Source organism: Fukomys damarensis, unplaced genomic scaffold, assembly GCF_012274545.1.
Source record: "Fukomys damarensis isolate Sample0158 unplaced genomic scaffold, DMR_v1.0_HiC HiC_scaffold_39, whole genome shotgun sequence".
Taxonomy (NCBI): Eukaryota; Metazoa; Chordata; class Mammalia; order Rodentia; family Bathyergidae; genus Fukomys; species Fukomys damarensis.
Window position 1 is genome coordinate 34,897,915 of NW_022900951.1, and position 23,652 is coordinate 34,921,566.

The 23,652-nt window shown below is 49.4% G+C and overlaps 1 long non-coding RNA gene across 2 annotated transcripts in view; it reads right to left on the minus strand.

Annotated features, from left to right (window-relative positions):
- Positions 1-15,985, minus strand: part of LOC117284743 — a 34,176-nt gene extending 18,191 nt beyond the window's left edge. For both annotated transcript variants that reach the window (XR_004515843.1, XR_004515842.1), the window contains exons 1-3: positions 15,755-15,985; positions 14,142-14,254; positions 11,197-11,279 (exon numbers count right to left, since the gene is read on the minus strand). This is a non-coding gene — a long non-coding RNA (uncharacterized LOC117284743). The remainder of the gene's footprint in view (positions 1-11,196; positions 11,280-14,141; positions 14,255-15,754) is intronic.
- Between the last annotated feature and the right edge of the window lie 7,667 nt (positions 15,986-23,652).

The window sequence follows — 23,652 nt, forward strand, 5'->3', positions numbered from 1 at the left end:
TGTACCAGGGACCAAACTCAGAGCCTTGAGCTTGTGAAGCAGGCAGCAGCATGTGAATATTTTGATATTCCAGACAGGTTTCAGAGCAGTACAGCATGGGTGTAGCCAATGAAATCCCAAGGATCTGATGAACTTCCCAAGATGAATTCCAGATACTATATTGAAAGAACAGGAATATCCACCCCTGAGCAATCAGCTCATTCTTATCTATCAAAACCAACTGGTTTCCCAACCTCGGCCACTATTAGCATTTGGGGAGGGATGCTCCTTCATTGCCCAGGGCTGTCCCTGTTCACTAGCCCCAGAATGGTCCCCTGACACTGGGACAACCAAAGCCACAAGGACCCATTCCCAAATGCCACTGAGTGGTGGACAGTGCGGCCCTGGGGTAGGCACCCTGATTCAGGTGCCTGGGGCCACCTCCGATGTGGATTTTTGGCCAGCACAGAAATATAAAAGCAAACTCAGAAATTTCCAAGACACAGGGCAAAGCCAGCAGGTCCAGCCTCCTCGGCTGGGGCATTTGCAGAGGCGGAGGCAGCACGCCAGGGAGCAGGAGCCGGTCTCGCCCCACCCCCACTCCTAGGCAGCAACCTCCTCTCTTCTCTCAGAGAGCTGCCACCTCCAGTGCTGTGGGGAGTGGCCGTGGCTTGCAAAGCTTTCATCTTTAGGACTTCAAAGAACAGCCCAAGGCACAATTTTCCAGGATCCAGGAACCTGGATGACTCAGCTGCGCTGGCACCAGCCTGAGGTCCCAGCATGCCTTGCGTCTAGCAGGCCTCACCTGACCACCAACTCCAGGCAGGCACCGTTTTAAGGACTGCTTGGAAGGCCAGTTAGAAGGATATAAGTGGTGATGATTTAATGCCGAGGGAGACTTCTCCCTATACAAATTTTATAGTACAGACAGTCCCCAAATTATGATGTTTCCACTTCTAATTTTTCAACTTTTCCATGATGTGAAAGCGTACCCACACAACCATTCTGTTTTCCACTTTCAGTACAGTATTCAACACATTATTATCGAATAGGTTTTGTGTCAGGTGGTCTTGCCCAGCTGTAGGCTGATGAAAGTGTTCTGAGCACATTTAAGGCAGGAGAGGCTAAGCGAGGATGCGTGGTAGGCTGGGCATATTCAATGCATTTTCACTTTATGGTAGAACTAGTGAGAGCTAACCTCATCACAGTGGAGCAGCATCTGTATGTTATTGCAAATAATTTGAGTAAAATAAAATGAAAAAAATCTTGTTTTTGAAGCAGTTTCACTATGTAGATGCAGAAACTTTGATTGTACAGCTTGATGAATCTTTTACATATGTACACATTCACATGTTTTATAAAGTTTTAAAGAGCACAAAAATAAAAATTTCTGAGACAGTGTCATTCAGGCTGACCTTGAGCTCACTGTGCAACCCAGGCTGGCCATCAACTACGTGTGATCCTCCCGCCTCAGCCTCCCAAGAGCTAGGATTATAGGCATGCAACACCATACATGGCTGGGGATGGTGACACACACCTGTAATCCCAAGACTCTGGGAAGCTAAGGCAGGACAATTGCTAGCTCAAGCCCAGCCTAAACAATTTAGCTACTTTGCAGGTCCCTGTCTCAAAATTTAAAAAAAGGGCTGAGGATGTAACTCAGTGCCATGGTCCTGGGTTCAACCCCCAGTAAAGGAAAAAAAAAAAAATAAAACACCAAATTTTGGCACAGAGGTAGGGCAACTGGAACTCCCATACATTTCTGATAAGGGGGCAGAACAGTACTACCACATTGGCAAATCATGTTTCTTATGTATGAAGTTACACTTATGCCCTGTGACCTAGCCTCTCTACCCCTAAGTGTTTACCCAAGTGAAATGGAAACACATGAAATGTATACAAACGTAGTACACCAACATCTATAGCAGCTTCATTTGTAATAGCCAAACACATGCTGGGGTGCTCACGCGGGCGTCTTCTCAGCAATAAAAGGAAACAAATGACCAATGTGTGCACCATGGCTGGCTCTTTGTACCTTATATGTTGACTCTGCCACTGTGGTGATGGTTATGCATACATCCATACTTCAGATATGTGCGCTTTATTGTATATCCAGTAACCCTCGGCAAAGCTGCTTTTCAAGAAGCTCTGAGTATTTCACTATGTGAAAAATATACCTCAGTTTCTTTAAGTGCTAGAATTCTCCACCATCCCCCCAAAACCCAAACACATATAACAAAATCAGTGTCCTGGGATTCCACATATCATCCCATCGCTGGGATCCAGCACGACAAATCCTACTCTAAGCCCCCAAGGCCACGGTGCAAGTGTGCCTGGCACACGGCGGGGATGTGAGGCGGGCAGGTCTGCAGCTGGCCCGGCTCTGGCTGACATCACCACCTGACAGCCACACTGAAGCCAGGCAGTCGTTCCCAGGGTTGACTACGCATAACGCACACATTTCAATCTTGTGTTCTCCAGGCTTCTTCCTGTTCCCCTCCCTTCTCAGGTGACTGTTTTCGGCAGGAACTCCAAACCAGCAACCAAAACACTGCACTGTGACAACTTTATCTCTTAATTACAGTAAACATTTACATAATGCTCAGGCCCAGCCAGTGCAGAAAGATTCGTTAATGCAGAAGCATGCCCCTTAACCATCCCATTTTATTACACAAACCTCTGGGGACCTGCACAGCCCAAGATTTGCAAAGATGATGGAGAAACTGGCTGAGATATTAAACCCCTTTTCAAGTGCAATTAAAAGTGGGACCAAGAGCCCCTGCTCTCAAAGATATGTCTGGTTTTTGTTTTGTTTTTCATTTGGGATCCTTACGATAAGGATTCCAGGGGTCTGATCATCCATTGACTTTTTACCATTTGCTGGAGACCAGATTTGGTTTTCAGTCTCATTGTTGCCGCTGCGTTTCTGAATTAATGGCCTCACAGGTTTTGCTGTTCAGTCTAATATTTTCCACAGCCTCCCAAGCACAAGGCCTTGGAAATAAACCTGAGCAGGGGAGATGCCATAAACACTGTAAACATTCTCCTTGCTTCCAGCCTTCAGTGCTTTGCCACAGGCCCTCTCCAGAGGGACCAGATCTGATCACATCACCGCAAGCAGAAAAGCAGCGCAGGCCAGGCTCGGGGAGAGCTGCCACCCTGCTTTCACAGGGGCCCAGACCAGTGTACAAGGTCACTCCAGGAGGGAGAGGAAAGCCAGTCGGGCCTCTCCCCGGCCGTGTGACTGGGGCCTCGGTTGCCTGGTCTGTAAAGAAGTGGTACTGCAGTTATGTTCTTGCCATCACTATGCAACAGCTGCTGTACCTCTCAGAGTTGAGGCGGACAGAAGGATCCCCTGTGTCACGGTCCTGGCAATGATAGGACACTAAGAGCCCTTGTGTTCTGGAGAAACCCCTGTGGCTTGCAAGATGAGCCCCAAACCAAATCAGCGTGTGAAATCCATCTCTGGGACCCTCACCCAGACTGCCACAAAAGGCTCCTAGGCAGAGGCTGGGGCAGAAGGGTCAGCTCTGAGCAGGCAGCAGACAGGTAGGTGTTGCTTCTGAGGGGCAGTGGCCTAGTGGGGGAGGAGGGAGGCTGAGGGGATAAGAACTGGGAACCTAGAGAGAAGTTCAAAACCCAAGCCAGGCATGGTGGTGTGTGTCTGCAATCCCAGCTCTCAGGAGGCTGAGGCAGGAGGATCACCAGGAGTTCAGGCCAGCCTGGACTACCTAGGGAGGTCTTTTCTCAGAAGAATAAAAAGAAAAAAAAAAAAGAGGAGGAGGGAGGAGGAGGAGGAGTTCAAGATCTAGAAGGGCAAGAGTAGCTGCTAAGCAGCAAATCTCAAGGTCAACTCTGAGGAGAGGCAGGAGCCCAGGCAGGCCCTGACTCAGGTGCAGATGCATGCAGTTCTCAGTGAAGCAACTCACCTGACAGGTGCTGATGAAGAGCCTGGGCTGTGTGGGCCACCGCTCTAGCACTACCAGTATTGGCTCATTTAATCCTCATAACCCTTTGAGGTAGGGGCAATTGTCACCCGCTGCTCCAGATGGGCAACTGGGGCTCAGAGAGGTTCACTAACTTGTCCAAGGTCACAGAGCTAGAAGGCGGCAGCATTGGAAATTGAATCCAGGGAGTACAGCTCAAAGCCTACACTTCTACTTTTTATCTTATTTTATTTGCAGCAGTAGGGATGGAACCTATACTGAGCTATACCCACAGCCCTAGTTTTACTTATTTTGAGACAGGGTTTGTGTAAGTTGCTCAGACTAGGCTCGAAGTTGCAGTTCTCCTGCTTCAGCCTCTCAGAAGGACGAGCCCACACTCTACCATTTGAGATAATATGTGCCCCAGGGGTTTGCAGAAGATAGAGCCATGCACACTTGACTTAATGGGGGCCACAGGCTTTCAGATGGGCAAAGAACGCGAACCACTAAGGCAAATCAGGCAAGATGCCACACACTTGTGATCTCAGCTACTAAGGAGGCTGAGGCAGGAGAATCCCAAGTTCTAGTCCAGCTTGGGCAACTTAGCGAGACCCTGTCTCACAATAAAAAATAAAATAAAAAGGGCCGGGGATGTAGCTCAATAGTGCAGCACCCCTGGGCTTGATCCCTAGTATCATACACACAGACTTAAGGCAGAACTGGGGAGCCACATGGTTGATTGGGAAAGACAGGAAGAAAAGAGCTGGGATGCAAAAGGGCTTGTGTCACTGAGTGAAAGACAAAAGAGCCTAGCAGGAATATATTTGACTACAGGGTATGGGAAAGCTTCACTCAAGCTGCCTTAAACCACTGGCTTGCTGTTTTGTTTTAGTTTGTTTCTTTTTGGTTGTGGTTGTTGAGTCAGGCTCTTGAACTCACTAGGCAGCCCAGCCTGGCCTTGAACTCATGGCGACCCTCCTGCCTCAGCCTCCCAAGTGCTGAGATTACAGGCATTCCCAACAACACCCAGCTCAAAACCAGTAGCATTAGAACTGTTTGATTTTTGAGACACAGCATGAAATAAATTTACACTTTGGCTCTGTACACACAGGTCCTTGTCACTAGACAGAAGCTTCACAAAGCACTGATACCTTCGATTCTGCTCTTCCCGATTCTAGCACAATTTTCTCATTGGTGGCTGTGACCCACTTCACTGATTTTATGGCCAATCGCAAGTTCCAATGCACAGTTGGAAGAACACCAGCCTAAGTACCGAGGAGACGATGATGTCAGGGAGATGGAGGTGAGAATCGAGGAGCAGACCCTCCACAGCTCCACCACATCCATGAGCACCCAGCAGTGCCTCCCTTTCAGCCTGCTCAGCTGGTCCCATGCTGACATCATGCCAAATCTGGCACCTCCAGAGGTCATGAGGTGTTCGTGGCCATCCCAGGTGACAGCTAGGCAGACACAAGTCCAGAGGAAGAAAGGGCAACTGGGATTCTGAGCACCCTTCTCAGGAACAAGTTGGCATTTCCCAGAAGCCACTGCTCATTGGTCAGACGTGAGCCATGGGTCCATTGCCCTTCCTTTCTTCCTTTCCTTTCTTCCTTTCTTTTTTTTTCTTTTTCTTTCTCTCTCTTTCATGAAGATGCTTTTGTTTGCTGTTGGGCTTGAAGGGGAGGGCATAGTACTAGGGATCCAACACAAGGCTTTTGCACTGAGCTACATCCCCAGCACTTTTTTATTTTTTATTTTGAGACGGTCTCTTTAAGTCACAAAGCTGCCCAGGCTGGGCTCAGACTTGAAATCCTCCTGCCTCAGCCTTCCAGACTGCTGGGATTACAGGCATGTGCCACCATACCTGGCTCACAGATCCATTTGCCCCAATCCCCAGCAAGAGAAGTAGATTGGCCACACAGGGGAGTGATAGCCATCAAGGAGTCGACCATATCAAGCTCTCCACAAACCCACAAGGCCATGTCCCCAATGTAGATACCAAAAAACTCAAGTTTTGAGGATTTTGGAGAGGTGACAAGGTTAAATGTCGACAGACAGGGTTCCACAATGGCTGCCTAGTGAAAAGCATGCTGGGTATTGGTCAACCTGGAGAATGGGTGGGAGCCAGAAATGGGCAGATACCAACTTCCCCCAGGCAAACCCGGAAGGCTAAGGACGGTGGGCTCTGGCACCTGGGAAAGACCTGCATGAGACATTAAGCTGGGACAGGGGAACCAAGTGTCAGTATTCAGCCAACTGAGGGCAGGTGAGGGGTCCAGAAGGCCTGGCCTGGAAAAGTGGGGTCGTGCGAACCAAGCTTCAAGCTGTCTTCTCCCTTCATGCTGCTATAACAGCATACACAGACTGTGGGATTTATAAAGAACTCAAGTTTATTTCTCAGCCTGGAATCTGGGAAGTCCAAGGTCAAGTCACTGGTATCTGATGAGGACCTTCTCGCTCCATTGTCACATGACACAAGCTAGAAGGGCAAGAGAGGGACAAACTCTGGACTTGGCCGTAAGTCTTGATTTCCACCCCCGCCCCACATGCAAGGCCTTTTGCTTCTCCCCCTCCCCCACCCTTCCTGAACACCCTTTCAAGTCCTTGGTCAAGGCTGCTTGGGCCTGAACTGTCTGTGACCTCCCAGGGCACTTACTATCTGTACTGGCTAAGAGTGTGGGCTTTAAACCGCACTCCCTGGATTCAAATTCCAACCCCCCCACCTCCTAGCCCTGTGACCCTAGACAGGTCAGTGACCCTCTCTGAGCCCCAGCTGCCTCATCTGCCACAGGAGGGTGATACCAGCATCTGTCTCAAAGGGTGGTGAGGATTAAATGAGCGAATACTAATGAAGTGGATTATATCGCTGGCACATTGGCAAAAGGGGAAAAAGAAAGCAAAACCACTCCTTCAAGCACTAATCCACTGGTAAAGATGTTGCCAAAAGACCTGCTGTTAGGTCCCACCCAGAATTGGTACATTATGGGTTAAATTTCAACTTGAGTGTGGAGGGGACAGAAACTATTAAGCCTGTAATCCCAGCACTTAGGAGGCTGAGGCAGGAGGATCACCATGATTTCAAGGCCAGCCTGGACTACATAGTTTAAGACTAGCCTGAACTACAAAGTGAGACCCTCTCTCAATAAGATAAACAAACAAAAAAGAGAGAAAAGAAAGTAGTTCAGTGTGTTTTGGTTACTTACTGCTGGGCTATGAGCCACCCCAATACCTGATGGCTTAAAAGAAGCATGTATCGGCTCTCAGTTGTATAATTTGGACATCAGCTGGGACAGCTCGATGGAATAGAAAGACCTGTTTCCTAAAGAGCCAGCAAGGTGGTTCAGGCAGCTTCCTGGTAGCTGTGGGGGGACCTCCATCATCCCCTTTCCAGGTCTTCCAGGTTGGTGCTTGGACCTCCACTGTCCAGTGACTGGGTTCCAAGAGAAAGGAACTGCAAGCTGCAGGGTCTCTTAAAGTCTAAACCCAGAACCCCCAGAGCCTCCTGTCACCCTCTACTACTGGTCAGAGCAGGCCCCAGCCCCACCCACACTCCTCCCCTGGAGAAGGACACCTTGTTAGTTTTCTGGTGCTGCTGTAACAAATGGCCAGCGTCGGGGTAGTAGGTAGCTTAAAACAATAGAAATGCATTCACCCATAGTTTTAGAGTCCAACAGGGTCAGCAGGGTTGGTTCATTTGTGGGGGCTCTGAGGGAAAACTCAGGGCTTTAATCGTGGCCTCTGTTGGTCCTGAGCAACCCATGGCGTTCGTGGCATTCACTGGCCCTTATTACATTATCCAGCCCTCTGCCTCCTGTGGTCATACGGCATCTTCATTCGCATGGCCTTCTCTCCGTGTATCTTTGTGTCTCCGTGTCCAAATCACATTTTTTTTTCTGGCAGCACTGGGGTTTGAACCCAGGGCCTTTGCACTGAACTATATCCCCGACTCTTTATATTTTTATTTTGAGTCAGGGTCTTGCTAAGTCACTAAACTCCCCAGACTGGGCTCAGACTATTGATCCTCCTGCCTCTGCCTCCCAGAGCACTGGGATGACAGGTGCACACCACCACACCTGGCTCAGATCTCCTCTTCTTGTAAAGACACCAGAGATTGGGTTTAGGGGGCATGCTAATCCAGTGTGGTCCGCTGTTATACCTGACTATATCTGCAGAGACGCTGTTTCCAAGCAAAATCACTTGTACAAGTACCAGGGGTGGGGATCTCAGCTTATCTTTTTTTTGGGGGGGACACAATTCAACGCTTAACAATGCGTTGCCTCTTGGTGGGAGGAATGACACAGAATTCACAGCCATCATTAATCCAGCACCATCTGAGACCGATCCCAGGAAGGGAAGAGAGCTGGGAAGGGAAAGAAGCCAATAAAGCTTATGTAATCAGCGCAGCTGTTACTGCGGGCAACTGGGGCCCCGGCAGGCTGGGAATCTCTGCAGGACAGCACAGGACACATCTCCAAGTTTCCCCAGCCAGGGGTGAGCAGGTGGAGTGCGGACCTGCTGGGTCCCCTGGACCCCTGGTCGTTGCTGGACTTGCAGCCAGCCTGCCCCACAGGCGGACAGAGCGCCAGAAAGCCCCCCTTCACTGTGTCCCGGTGTCTGCAGCGAGCAGGCTTCTAAGCACAGGGCCTGGCTAGCGAAGTGTCTGCTGCCAAGGGCAGGTTGTGGCAAGCCATCAGGAGGAGCGGAGGTGCCCATGGCAAAATTCCAATCCCACAGGTTTAACCACTAGTAGAGGGCTGGGGCAGGGTGGGGGGTGATCCGGGAAGATACAGATGAAGCCAGGGACCACCCCATAACCATTGGAATCACATTGGAAACACAAGAACAGGGCTCCTCATGGGTGGGCCGTGGGAGCCAGGTTGTGGGCAGAAGAGGGGCCTGGGAAGCAGAGGGCAGAATGAGGAGGGGCCCAGCACCATCACGTTCCCTCCTGAGGGGCTGGGGGCCAGCACATGGCAGACCTAAGCAGCATTGACTTGGGGTTCACACAAGCACCCCGTTCTGTCCTGTTCAGTAGCTTTCTGGACCCAGGCCAGGGGAGAGATGATGGGGAAGTAGGCAGCGGAGTTTTCCCTCCCTGCTCGTGACCTCCCTTCCCTCACTGCCCCACAAACCTACCCAGGCTCCCATGGCTACAAAGCCGCCTGCAGAAAACACAGTCACGAATCTCTCATGAATGATTTTAAATGATTCCTGCTCTGTCCGTGGGGGGAAATCAAGTATTGAAAATCCAGCAAAAGCGGAGCCAACTGGGGGCTGTTCTGACAGTGTGGCCACTGGTGTTGAAACTGCAAGGGGTCCTGGGAGAGAACCAGGCTCCCCAGGCCAAGGTGGGCACGAGCCTGAGGCCATACCCTTTGCAAATCAGGCCACTGTGCCCCCAGACCAGGGCCTCACACGCATGGGCTCATTTAATCCTTCCAACCCGTCACTTGCAGCTCAGCAGTTCATTATGCAACGAATAATCACGAAGCACTTGCTATATGTCACTCGCTGTTCCCGGTGCTGGGAAACTGTAGTGAACAAAACAGATTTTTAAAAATCCCTGTAGTCACGGAGCTTACATTTTTGTGGGGGAGTAAAGTAGCAAACAAATAAATAGGCAAAACCTGTAGTGTGTTTTAAGGTTGTGGTTGGAAAGGAGAAACAAGGAACAGAGGGACATAGATGTGGAAGCTGGAATCTTAGGAGAAGGGGACAGAAGAATGACAGAGACTTATTCACTGGGAGGCTGAGGCAAGAGGATCCCAAGTTCGAGTCCATCCAGGCAACTTATCGAGACCCTAAATATAAATTTTAAAAGGTTTGGCGATACAGCTAAGTGCCAAGGCCCTGCGTTCAATTGCCAGTACCACCACTACCAGAAAGAACTAGAAGTGAGGGAGAGAAGGTGGTACAGGAGGGACCCCTGAGGACAAGAGAGAAACAGCAGGCCAGGGAACAGCATTACAACAGAGGAACAGCCATTGCAAAGGTTCTGAGGGGAGAGTGGTGTCCAGGTTACGCCAAGAATTGCAAAAGGCCAATGTGCTTGCAATGGAGGAAGCGAGGTTAGCAGCCAGAGAAGGAAGGGGAGAAGCCACCACATCAGTCAGGGCCTTCCTACTGCCCTGTGCTTCCTCTCAGATAACCTAGGAAGGTTCTAGAACCTTGTGTGATGAAAGGGACAGGATATGACTTGGGTTTTCAGAGATCCCCCCTGCTGTTGTTCTCAAAATAGACCCCAAAGGGAGAAGGCACAAAGGGGTCAGCAGTGAAGAGACTGTACAGCCAGTACTGAGAACCCCTACCGGAGCTGCCGGGAATTTTTTGCTAGGCAGTTTTCCCACTTCATCACCAGCTTCCTGTAAAGGCCATGTAATTCATTGTGCCCGTTTTGAAGACAGAGAGATGGATTCTGAGACGTTCAGGGACTCGAGTTGCTCAGGTGATGTGTGTGTGTGTGTGTGTGTGTGTGTGTGTGCGCGCGCTCACGCGTGTGTGGTGCTCCCACACACGGGCAGAGCTCTGCCATGGAGCTATGTCCCCAGCCTGTGAAGCCCTTGCCCAGGAAAGCTCTGGTGGTGTGGCTTTACCACGGGGCTCTGGCAAGTAAAAATCCGAATCTCTCAGGCCTTCTCTTTTTCCACCACTCCTTCCTTCAGGTAAAACACAAAAGACCTGTGTTGTCCCCAGAACTTTGATGCCCAATGCCTTCCTGTCTTTTCCTGGGGAGGTAGAGTGGTCTAAACCTGGGCTGAGGAGGAAATGCAAGCCAAGGGTAGAAGAGTTGACAGAAACACAAAACCAGCTTCCCCTTTGAGGCCCTTGGGCTTTGGGGGCAGGGCCACTGCTGCTGAAGTCTTCAGGCTCCAGGGAGCGACCCCTCCTCCATGGCTTTTGTTTTCAACGGAAGCTGAGGCGTTGAAGGATTATAAGGTATCCGCTGTTCCCAGCGCCACGCTGTACACCATTGCAGGTACACAGGCCCATATTTGTAATAATTACGGTGATGTATTTTGATGTGCTAGGAAAAACAAAGCAGGCACAGCTAAGCCATGACTTCATGAATATTACTGCTCAGGAGGAGGCAAAGTATTTAGGGTTTTTTTTTTTTTTTAGGAAAAAAGACGGTTTTAATTTAAAAATATTGTGTTAATAATAACATAGATGGTGCAAAGGCTGGGACACAGCTCAGTGGTGGAGTGCGTCGTGTGAGAGGGGCCTGAGTTTCGTCCCCAGTGCCACCAAACAAAACCAAACCAAAGTAGGTGGTATAAAATAAAGCACATACCTCGAAGGAGGGAAAGAAGAATATGTCGTAGGCTGTCTCAGGAGGAGGAGCAGAAATGGAGGGGAGCCCCCTCTCCCTGGTATCTAAAAGAAGTTTAAATATCCTTTTAATATAGTGAGAGAACAGGCACCACATAGAACATTAGAAAATACAGACCATCCACTGACTGACCTCCTTGCAAGAACAAGGTCCCGAGTTTGATCCCCGGTACCAAAAAAAAAAAAAAGAAAATACAGACCATCAAAAATGTTCAAATAGAAATTTCACACTCTCAACTCCCAAATCCTCACCATTAACACCTGGCTGCATAGCTTCTTGCTTTCCTACTGCTCTGTAACAAAGGACCAGACTTCAAATTGCACTTGTCCAGTCCCTCCCGGTTCTGGAGGTCAGCGTACAGGTACACTTGACTCTCTTGACTCTCTATACCAAGGCCAAAGTCAAGGTGGCAGCCAGGCTGGGTGTTCACCTGGAGGGCCCAGGGAGAATCCACTTCCAAGCTCCTCCAGGTTCCTGCCAAACCTGGCCCCTCTGTGGCAGTGGAATGCAGGCAGGTTCCTCAGAAAACTAAAGATAAGCCAGGCATGGTGGTGCACACACCTGTAATCCCAGCACTCAGGAGGCTGAGGCAGGAGAATTGAAAGTTCAAGCCCAGCCTGGACAACTTAGCAGTTTAGTGAGACCGTGTCTCAAAATAAAAAATACAAAAGTTCTGGGGATGTAGCTCAGTGTAAGGCCCTGGTTCAGTCACCAGTACTGAAAACACACACACACACACACACACACACACACACACACACCACACAAACCCTAAAATTAGAGCTACCGTATAATCCAGCTATCCCACTCACTTCTGGATATATAGGAAATAAAGTCAGCACAACAAAAAGATACCTATTCACCTGTGTTTATTTCAGCAGTATTCATAGTAGCTAGGATAGGAAATCAGCCTAGATGCCTCTCAACAGAGAGATGGATTTTTAAAAAATGTGTTATATTAGGCTGGGGATTTAGCTCAGTGGTGCCACTGCCTGCCTCACAAGCACAAGGTCCTGAATTCAACCCCTGGTACAAAGGAAAAAAAAAAAAAAAGAGTGACAGGCACTATGGTGAACACCTGTAATGTCAGCTACTCAGGAGGCTGAGGCAGGAGGACCACCATGAGTTCGAGGCCAGCCTGGGCTACATAGGGAGTTCAAGGCCAGCCTGAACTATTGAGCAAGACCCAGTTCGAAAAAAAAAAAAACAAAAAAAAATTAAAAATAAAAATAAATCAAATAAAAAGCTGGGGATGTAGCTCAGCGGTAGAGCGCTTGCCTATCACACACAGGGCCCTGGATTACATCCACAGTACCATAAAAAGGAGGAGGAGGCAGCAGAGGGGGAGGGTAGGGGAGAGGAGGAAGAAAAGCAAAATCCTGTCATTTTCAGCAAAATGGATGGAACTGTAGGACATTACGTTAAGTGAAATAAGCCAGGCACGGAAAGAGAAGTAGTGCTGTTTTCTTATACATGGAAACTAAGAAAGTTGACCTGAAAGGATAGTGATTACTAAAGGTTAGAAAGAGGGGGGATGTAAAAAGTGAGGCTGGATTAATCAGTATATGCTGTGTACAATGTAAGGAAACATCACACGGAACCCCACTAATACGTATAATTAATATGTGTTCATTAAATTTTTTTTAAATTGTGGGGCTAGGGCTGCAGCTCTGGTATAGCACATGCCTAGCATGCACATGGCCCTGGGTCCATCCGCAGCACCACAGAAAAGGAGGAAAAAAATTACTTTAAAAAACAAAAATAAATAAAGGGCTCTCTCCAGTGACAAGATCAGGCCCACCAGGATAATCTCCTCACTTGAAGGTCAACTGTGCCAATCATAACCACCCCAGGAGGGAACTCCCTTAGTTAAAGGTTCTGGGGGTGTGGGTGCGGAATCTGCGGGGGCCATGTTGTTAGGGTTTTGCATGCCACAGTATCCTTCCAGATCTTTCTCCGCATGCGTACTTCTAAGTCCATACGTGTGTTATAGATACAGGAAGAACCTGCTCTTTCCAGTCACCTGTCCCCACTGGCACTGTCCCACTTCTGGGCGGAAGGTTGGGGGTGCGTGGAACCATGCCAGCTGTGGCCCCAGGAGCTGTGGCAAAGGCCCTCGGCAGGGGCCCAGCAAGCAGGCAAAAACCCCGGCTCCCTTGCTCTCGGGTCAACTCTCCGCTGACTGTCAGAGGCCCCCAGGCACACACTGAGCCCCAGATGCACCCACCCCTGCTTCAAAGGACTTACAGTTACCTCTTGGTGTCCACCCCTGCTCCCAGGACCCAAGCTAAGCCCAGAGGGTGCAGGGGATTGAAATCAGCAAGAGATTGTTTCCATGTTTTATGTTTCTTTCACACAGGGCTGTATTCATGTATTATTAATGCAATTAAAATCCATTTTAAATAATAAATGTTTTAAGAGGAAAAACTATAGCTAGGGGACACAGAAATCACTGAAAGAGACCACATCCTGTGTCCTTCATTCCTTCTCTTGCTGAGACCCCAATGTCCCCCTGGCCCCCACATCTGCCTCCACATACACCCCCAGACACAGGAGCAAGCCCTGTGCATGGATGCCCCCGCATGCTATCTGTGTAACACTCTTAGAGTCTGCTCGTGGGTCTCCCCTCCCTCCTAGGATCCCTTTAATAGGACCTTGAAGGCACACAAAGGGTAGAAAGCCACAATAAGGAAGGGGGAGTGTCAGCAGATGAGAGATTTCAACACAGTTCTGGAAGACAGAGAGCAGAAGGAAAAGTGGTGACAGGTGACATGGAACAGAGAGAGCCGCAGCTGGAATCCCAGAAGGAAGCATCTCAGGCTGAGAGTACAGGGCTCCCAAAAAGCAGGTGCAGACAGTGTGGCTGGAAAGTGGACTTGGGGGCTCTGGCTGGGCCAAATGCTCACCCATTGCCTTCCCCCCGGAAGGGTTGTGACAGGAGCAACTTCTTCGTTTCTGATAGTTGACACTGCAGTTGGTACCGCACCTCCCAACAAAGGGGATCGCAGAAAAATTGATCCTGGAAGAAACGGATCATTTAGTAAACAGGGGAGAAGGGTTTTCAAAAGAAACAGTATCCTAGAGAGAGCCAAAGCTACTGTATCCATTAGACAGGAAGACCGGGCTAACAGAGAAAGGAACAGGGCCGGGAGTTAGCTCAGTGGCGCCAGGCCTGCCTTGAAAGCACAAGGTCCTGAGCTTGACCCCCGGTACCAACAACAACAATAACAAAAAACATGTTCCAGGGCCGGGGATTTAGCTCAGTGGTTCTGCTGCTTGCCTCGCAAGCACAAGGTCCTGAGTTCAATCCCCCGTACCAAAAATAAAAAAAGAGGATCTTCCTGGGAGGTCTAATATGTGACTAATGACAGGATTTTAGAAAGAAGAATGCAGAAGGCAAAGGGGACAAGCGAGCCTGCCGACCTCCCAAGCTGTGTGGCTCATGACAACGTGGAATTGTTGGTACCGGCGGAGCCCAGAGGAGCCAATGGAGGAGGAGTGGGTCCATGCAGGGAACCCCAGTAGAAAATGGTCAGGGGCAGCACTGGACTAGTGTGGTTCCATCAGAGGACCTCGAAATGAGAGTCCCTAGGGAAAGGGGACTCTGGTGGGCATGAGGGTGGGGCTGCTCACTTTGAGTCCTCTGAGATTCTCTTGCCAGAGCAAGATCCCTGGTTTTGGGCAAGGCCCTGGGTTTGGCATAAAGGAGGGAAGCTCGGCGCCTCTGCCCTCCCTGGTGGTCTCATGGGCACAAAGTCAGGTTCTCCCACAGGCCCTACATCCAGAGGGCACCAAATTCAGTGGAGGGCTTCTCAGGAGTTAAAGCGGGTGGCAGTTCTAAAAGGCTGCAGGCTTTTGGTTTGTTTGGTTTTGTTTGGAGCAGGATCTTGCTATGTTGCCCAGGTTGGCCTTGTACTCGGAATCCTCCTGCCTCAGCCTCCCAAACGACTGGGGTTATCGGTATGTGCCACCTCACCCAGCGTGACCATGTGCTTTTGGTGTTGGAATGAGATGCAAAGGAGTGAGTCCCTGTCACTGGAGGTATTTAAGTAGAACCCACACAGACATCTATCAGGAAACCTGCAGAAGGAACTGGAACTCTAGAATAGTCAGATTCATAGAGACAGAAATTAGCTTACTGGATGCTGAGAAATGGAAGAATGAGGGGTTTGAATTTGATGGGCAAAGAGTGACTGTTAGGGATGGTAAAAAAAAATATGGTAGAAACAGAGTGTTGATGGTTACATATTGTCGTTGTGCTTAATTTCACTAAATGGTACACTGAAAACAAGGTTAAAGCCAGACGTCGTGGCACACACCAGTAATCCCAGCACCCAAGAGGCTGAGGCAGGAGGATCACCATGAGCTCAAGGCAAGCCTGGGCTACATAGTGCAGTGATGATAAACCTTTTAGAGGCCAAGTGCCCAAACTATAACCCCAAACCCACTTGTGTATCTCAAAGTGCCAACACTGCAATTAAGCCTAAGTATCCAATGCTTTGCCGCTGGGGCGACTTACCTTGCAAGCTGACAGAGAGGAGACCGCATGCCCACAATGGCGCGTGTCATGGGTTCACCACCGCTGTTTTATAGTGAGACCCTGCCTCAAAAAGCCCAAAACAGAAGATTAAAACGTGTTTATACTTTTTTTAAATCACAATTTTAGCAATTAAAAAAAGGAATAGGAACCCTTATACCTTGCAGGTTGGGAGAAAGGTCCGGCAACCTCGCAGTAAGTCAAACACAGAATCACCACATGACATAGCAATTCGAGTCTGAGGTATCTAACCAAGAGAACCGAAAACACCCATCCACACAAAATTTATACAGAAATGTCCCCAGCAGTATTATTCACAATAGCCAAAAAGTCAAAACAACCCAGGCATGATGGTGCACACCAGCAATCCCAGCACTCAGGGATGCTGAGGCAGGAAGATTGCAAGTTTAAACTCAGCCTGGGCAACTTGGACACTTAGTGAGACCCTATCTCAAAATTTTAATAAAAAATTTAAAAGGGCTGAGGGTGCAGCTCAGTGCAAAGGCCCTGGTTTCAGTCCCCAGTACCACACACATGCACACAAACGCATACACACACACACAGAAACAACTAAAATATCTAGCGGCAGATGAGTGGATAACGCAAATGTGGTACCTCTGTGCGATGGAATATTATCTGGCCATAAAATGAATGCAGCAGTGGCACAAATGAACCTTGCAAATATGCTGAGTAAAAGAAGTGCTGTATGATGCCACGGGTGTGAAATGTCCAAAGCAGGTGAGTGTGGAACAGAAGGTCTATTCAAGGTGCCTATGGCCGCAGGGGCAGGGGAGGGGTTGAGGAGGGACTGCTGATGGGTGCCCAGTTCCACGCGAACCAGGCTACGGAGTATATCTCAAGAAAGTGGCGGTGTGTTTTCTGTGGTGCTGAGGCTGGAACCCAGGGCCTCACCCGTGCCGGGCAAGAGCTCTAGCCCTGAGCTTTGCCCCCAGAAGAGCTCCCACACCAGATGGGTTCTGCGCTGATTGTTTGGCTCCGGGCCGAGGGCAGCTCTCTAGCTGCTCCCAGATTGTGCTCCCCCCGCCACTGAGCCTGCTGGTGGCCGAACCCTAAGCTTCAGGCAGCACCAAGAGGAGAGCCCCTACAGCCCACTGTCAGCTCGGCCCTGTGGCGTGGTTTGTTTTTCCACGGCATAAACATACTTTATGGAGAAATAAAATGCATGATAATAAAGAGGGGGAGGGGAGCATTTCTACAAGCCCACATTTTATCCAAAGGGGCCGTGATTTGGCATCCCTGGCTCGAATATGAAATTATTACACAAGAATTGACTCTCGGTGTCTCCGATGCTCCCTGGGATGATTGCTTCTATAACTTATGGAGACAGCTGAGCGTTTGTACTCAAGTGATCACATAAATTAATATCCATATGTGGAAAGGGTGTGCTGGGAGCAGGGCTGCTTGCAGAATACGTCCCTGCGATGTTTCGCGCACCTGCACGCAGCTCTCCTCGGGGCCAGCAGCAAGGCCTGGGGGACGCCACCCCTAGAAGCGAGAAAGAGCCCTCGAGGTCAGCAGAATGAATGGAGGCAGCTGCTTTCTTTCCTTTCTTTCTTTTTCTGCAGTGCTGGGGATGGAACCCAGGGCCTCACGCATGCCAGGAAAGTGCTCTACCCCTAAGACACATCCCGGCCCTCTTTTAATTTTTTAAGAATAAATAAACAAAAAATCATGTGCCTTAAAATGTAATGTTTCCCTCCTCAGGCACGGGTTTAGCCCAAAGCTCTAATTATACGTGTGGCAGTGAAGGCCTCCCAGTGTTCTCGCTTGCCAAAAGCTTTTATTTTGCTACGTGACAGGAGACAAAATGATCCTTTTCTCCTTAGGAGATTGCCACGCCAAAGGATCCACGGGCTGGCAGCAGTGCCAGCCGGAAGTGCCAATGGCCTTTGTGTGCTCAGAGTAGGGGAGCGTGGTGGCAAAGTCCAGCCCTGCCCTCCCCCAGGCTGGGCAAGCCGGCTCGGGCGCAGAGGGCATGGATCCAAAAGTACGTACTGAAGGAAAACACACGAGAAAAGAATGGGACAGGTCTCAGACCACCCTCAGCCTCCTTGTTCATTCATGTCATTTCTTCAGCATGCATTTCTTGTGGTCTCACTGAGTCACAAAAACCCTAAAGAATCCTGTCTCCTAACAGGCATGGTGGTGCACACTTGTAATCCCAGCACTCTAGGAGGCTAAGACAGTTAGACTGAGAGTTCAGGCCCAGCCTGGGTAACTTCATGATTTAGCGAGACCCTATCTCAAAACCAAAAAAAAAAAAAAAAAAAAAAACAAAAAAAAAAAAAAAAATCCAAAAAGACCTGGAGATATGGCTCAGTACAAAGGCCCTGGGGTCAGTCCCCAGTACTGCTAAAAATAAAAAAGATCATGCCACAAGATGCAGGGGGATCAGTCAGCAGAGCCCTCTCACAAGGGGCACAGTTAATCCCACTCTGCTCATCTTGGGGCTTTCACACGAGGTAAATGTATGTACCTTCTCAGGTGATGGATGACCTGCGTGTGCTCAAGGGGAAAGGACAGCTATGGGTGGTCTCTGCTGATTTGTCTACTTCCTCCTATCCTTCCCCCACCAGGCCACCTCTGTCCAGGTGGCAGCCAATTAGCCTCATGCTAGACTTGACTACATTTAAAAAACAAGTGCTTGCCCCAGTACTCTGGGAGTCTGAGACAGGAGAATGTAAAGTTAGAGCCCATTAGCAACTTTACAAGACCCTGTCTCAAAAGAAAAAGGGGTCAGGGATGTAGCTCAGAGGTGCTGCCACCTGCCTCGCAAAGGCAAAGTCCCAAGTTCGATCCCTGGTACCACAAAAAACAAAAACAGTAAGAAAGAAAAAAATCACCCAGTGCACAGTAGGGAAGTGTTGTGTGTGATCCACTCGCCCCAGCTGGCAAGCACTGCGTGCAGAGGCAGCCAAGGATGAACGCACTGGGAAACCCAAAGGACAGCCCGGTGTCTCCAGTGGCTCTTCATGGGGCATGGCAGTGACTATGAGAGGTAGTGACACTCTGGCTGCCTGGTTCCTGTAAGAAGTGGGGACAAAGACATGAGCGCACCCCAGCACAATCTAGATGAGATGCCCAGCCTCTCTCCTCGCTCTCAAAGGACCCGAACAGTAGCCACATGGGAGAGAAGACTCCGCACCCCAGAAACTTAATTGTGATCTCTCTGCAAAGCCCATGCCTTCCCCCGGGCCAACATTTCCTAAGAAAATGGGAATGAAAAATCGGTCCCCACCTAGAACAAACAGTGCAATGAGGGACAGGGAACCACTGGGGCGGAGAAATTGCTTGGCAATATCCGAAGCAATGTCCTTAACCAGCATCCACTGAGCCCGCACTTCAGCTGGAGACAGTCGGTTTCCAGAGCACGGTGGACTCTTCCCAAGCACTCTGCCCTCCAATCATAAAGGGTGGTTCCAGGGGCACCTGGCCATCCTCCCTTGGGTCTCCTGTGTCCCCCACTCGGGGAGCTTCAGGCCCTTGTGGTTACACGCCCTGCAGTAGATGCAAGGTGGCCCCAAGAACAGTTGCATCCCTCCCCAGGGAGGCCCCATCGCAGGAGGAGGCCGTTTCAGCCCGCTGCTGTGGGGTTCCGCCATGTGACACTGTTCGTCGATGATGGACTGCGTACACAGACACACAGAAGGTGGGGCCCTGAGGCAGGGGTGGTGGTGCACACCTGTGATCCTGGCGCTCTGGAAGGAAGCCGAGGCAGGAGGCTCACAAGTTTGAACCCAGTCTGGGCAACTGAACAACTTAGTGAGACCCTGTCTCAAAAAATCAAAAAGGGCTGGGGTTGCTGCTCAGTACGAAGGCCCCGGGTTGAACCCCAGTAGTCGGGGGAGAGGGGATCTGAGCTGAAAAGCCCCATCACCCGGTGACACTGGTGTAGTGTCACAACTCAGTACACTCCGAATGTGCCTGTGTAGATAAACCTGTGGCGCTGCCAGTCACACAGAAGTATAACAGTGCAGAGGGAAGATGGGGGGGGCAGTAAAAACAGCCTGAGGATGTTATGTGTATGTACGAAACTGCCCAAATGAAACTCATTAATCTGTGCAATTAATATGTACTAATAAAGCCATGAAAAAAGCGTAACTTACTCAGTTACGTATAGTATATAACAATGATAATGACCACATTAGCAGTTTGTATATTTATCATACTACACTTATCTTTTGGGAGGGTGGACTGGAGAGGGAACCAGGGCCTCACCCGTGCTAAGAACACATTCTAGCACATACCTCCCCAGTCCTTTGGCCTGCCTGCTTTCTTTCTTTCTTTCTCTTCAGTACCAGGGATTGAATCTAGGGCTTTCACACTCAGCTACAGCCCCAGCCCTTTTGTTTTCTTCTTTTTGAGATAGGGTCTTGTAAAAAACTGCCCATATTGGACTCAAGCTTGGGGTCCTCCTGCCCCAGCCTCCCAGGGTGCTGGGATTACAGGCATGCACATCACAACCAGTACTGTGACCGTTATTTTAGTGGATCCTTTTATACTTTTTTTTTTTAATTTTGCAAAGTCCACTGTCAAACTGCGCAATGTTAGGCCAGCAGCAGCCTCATCCATCTCATGCTCACCACCTCCCCTGGCTGCATCCAGAGGCCATGACGCGTGACTGGCCTGTGCCATCTGGGTCATTGCAAACACACTGTGATGCTCACCGACCGGACTGCTAACAACACATCGCTCAGAGCACGGCCTCGTCTGTTAAGCAGCGTGCAACTGAGCGGGTAAACGTGAACCAGTGAGAGGTTTCCAATGGACTGGCTGTGCCTGGCCCAGCGTCCTATGCTCCTGCCAGCCACCACGACAAGAACACGGCCCCTCGTAGCTGCTACTGCTTCAGGAGGAGACCTGAGAACGAGAGATGAGTGGAGCTGATCTAAATCCGACCCACAATGCCAAGTGTTTGTGGGCAGCCACTGGGATCCCGGGATTGCTTGTTGTGCAGCTGGATCCTACTGTAGAATAGCTACTACACACTCTAGCTGCACGTCCAGCCCAGCTATGCTGACCCGGAGAGCTTCCAGCAGCCTGCTCGGGCAGGGGCCTTGGCTTCTTACCATCAGTACGGTGTCAGACCTTCTTGTAAATCAACACCTGAGTGAGTCCACCGGGGCTCGAAGGCCAATTACACGTCCAACCACCAGCAGGTGATTCCACACACGTCCTCCGTTCGGTGGCAGACTTGGTGTATTCTTTGTCTCCAACAATGAGTTATTTGCCAAAAGTACCTGCTGCATACCAGACACTGTGGGTCAAGTACCCAGGCCCCATTGTCAAGAGGGCTCGAAAACCACACTAGGAACAGATAACATTTTAAAATTCACATGAAGCTGGAAGTGGTGGCCCACTTTATAATCCCAGCACTCGGGGAGACTGAGGCAGGAGGATGGAAAGTTTGACTCCAGCCAGGGCAACTTAGGCCAGATCCTGCCTCAAAATTCCAAAGAAAAATAGAGGGCCAGGAGTGTAGCTCAGTAGGAGAACAGCCCTAAGTTCAATCCCCGGTTCCATAAAAACGTTTTTTAAAAATGAATGTTGCAGAGAGTGCTGGAAATTCAAGAGGGAAAGAAAAACCACTTTGAGGACGGGAGAACAGGAGCAGCGGGAAGCAAAGGGACACATTGAGATGACTCTGGAAGATAAAGTTAGTGACAGCTGCAGGGTGGGCGCAGCGTTCCAGGCAGCGAGCCCAAGTGTGGTCACAAGAAGAGGCAATGCGTGAAGCGGATGGGCCAGGGGTACAGCAAACACAGCCAGCTCACAGAACCTTCCAGTGTCGAAAGATTCCAAGTCTGCTCTATGGGCAGGGAGAGCCAGAAGGAATGTTTAAACTCAATGAGGCATTCTGCCTATATGCTGCATTGATCCAGGTGGAAAGTGTAAAATTCTCTTTAGTTCTTTTCTTTTCCTTTCTTTTCCTTTCCTTTTCTTTCTCCTTCCTTCCTTCATTTTTTTTTTTTTTTTTGGTCAATAATAGGGACCAAACCCAGAACCTTCACACTGACCTATATTCCCAGTCCTTCTTTACTTTTTATTTTGAGATGGGGTATTGCTAAGTCACTAAGTTGCCCAGGCTGGGCTTGAACTTGTGATCCTCCTGCCTCAGCCTCCTGAATAGCTGGAATTACAAGCACGCACCACTGCACCCTGCAAGTATAAAATTTTGAAGGTGGAGCAGACCTGGAAGTCAGGAGGCTGGAAAGGAGTCTGAGAGGATGAGGCATATGGTCATGTTTAACAGAAGACAGAAAGTTACACTTAAAAATGCAGAGTATGTTAGAGCTTCCAAAAAATCTAAGGGGCCGGGGGTTTAGCTCAGCGGTTCGGTGGCCTGCCTTGCAAGCGCAAGGACCCGAGTTCAATCCCTGGTACCAAAAAAAAAAAAAATCTCCTAAAACATGAACTCACAAATATTCATTTTACAAATGAGGAAGCAGAGGCCCGGAGAGGTGAATTCACATTCCTAGGACCACACAGCAAGTTAGAGCAGAGCTAGGAAAAAAAGCACAGGTATATCAGTAAACAGAAATCCCAACAAGTAGTGGCTTGGAGGAGTAAAGAGTTTCTTTCTCAGGTAACAAGAAGTCTGGAATAACATATAGATCCAGTGCTCGTGTGTAAATGAACAAAGGCCCCATCTCCTCCTATCTTTCTGCTCTATCATCTGCAGCACAGGGTGTTTGTCCTCATGGTCTCAAGAGGGCTGCTGCACCTCCAGGCACAGCACCAACGTTTCTGGCAGGAAGGAAACAAAAGTATTAAAGTCTTCTCCGTTCAGTTTTGCTTTATTTGCCTGCTCATTTCTCATAGAGCAGCCCTGAATCACATGACTACCACTGGCTCTGAAGGAATCCAGAGACTGGAGAATCCTACCTGCTCTCTAGCACCATGACAGAGAATGAGGAGGCAGACCCGGGAGTGCTGGGAGCAGAATATACGGGATCTCATCATGGGAATGGACAGAAAAAAAGGAAATGAATCAGAAAATCCAAAGGACAGAAATTCATCTTGGGAGGACAGCTCAGCTTAGGAAAAGGTTTGGGAACAAAGTGTGAAATCCTGGACAGGCCTCAGCAGAAAGAAAAGCAAACATTCTCCCTTGGCAACAACTAGAAGAGGATGGCCCGTGTGGGAGGGGCTCGCTCCTGCCTGGGTCCTTTGGAGAGACGCAAAGGAGCCATGAAAAGAAAAGGAAAACCATGTCAAAGCCCCTTCGCCCATGCACTGTTGTCAAAGGAGAGATCTGGGTTTCTAGCCCGGTCCAGACCTCCTGGATTTAATTTCTCAGATAAACCTATCTGCGGGTAGTGACCTCCATCCCTGAGACAATGGATAAATCACAAATGTAAGTGACAGAAAACCCAGTTCAAAGTGATATAATAAAGCCAGGTATAGTGGCTCTTGCCTATAATCCCAGCACTCCAGAGGCTGAGGCAGGAGGATTGCTGCAAGTTAGAGCTTAGCCTGGACTCCATAGTGAGTTCAAGGCCAGCCTGAACTGCATAGTGAGACCCTGTCTCAAAGCAAAACAAAACCAAAGTGAAGTAAAGAAAGGGACTTTACTGGCACATATAACTGAAATATCCTGGGACAGGGCTAGCTTTGGGTTCAACTGGATCCAGGAGCTCAAACAATGAAGACTGTCTCTTGGTTTGGTTCTGTTGTTGTTAGCTCCGTTCTTGAGCTGCCAATCAGCCAGATCTAACAGCCTATCTTTTGCCAACCCCAGTAGAAAGTGTGATTTTCTTTTCCACTAAAAGCAACAAGCTCTAAAATTTTTCTGAGACCTCAGGTCACACATCTACCTCTGAACCAAACATTGTGGCCTGGATTGCGTGAGAGAGCTA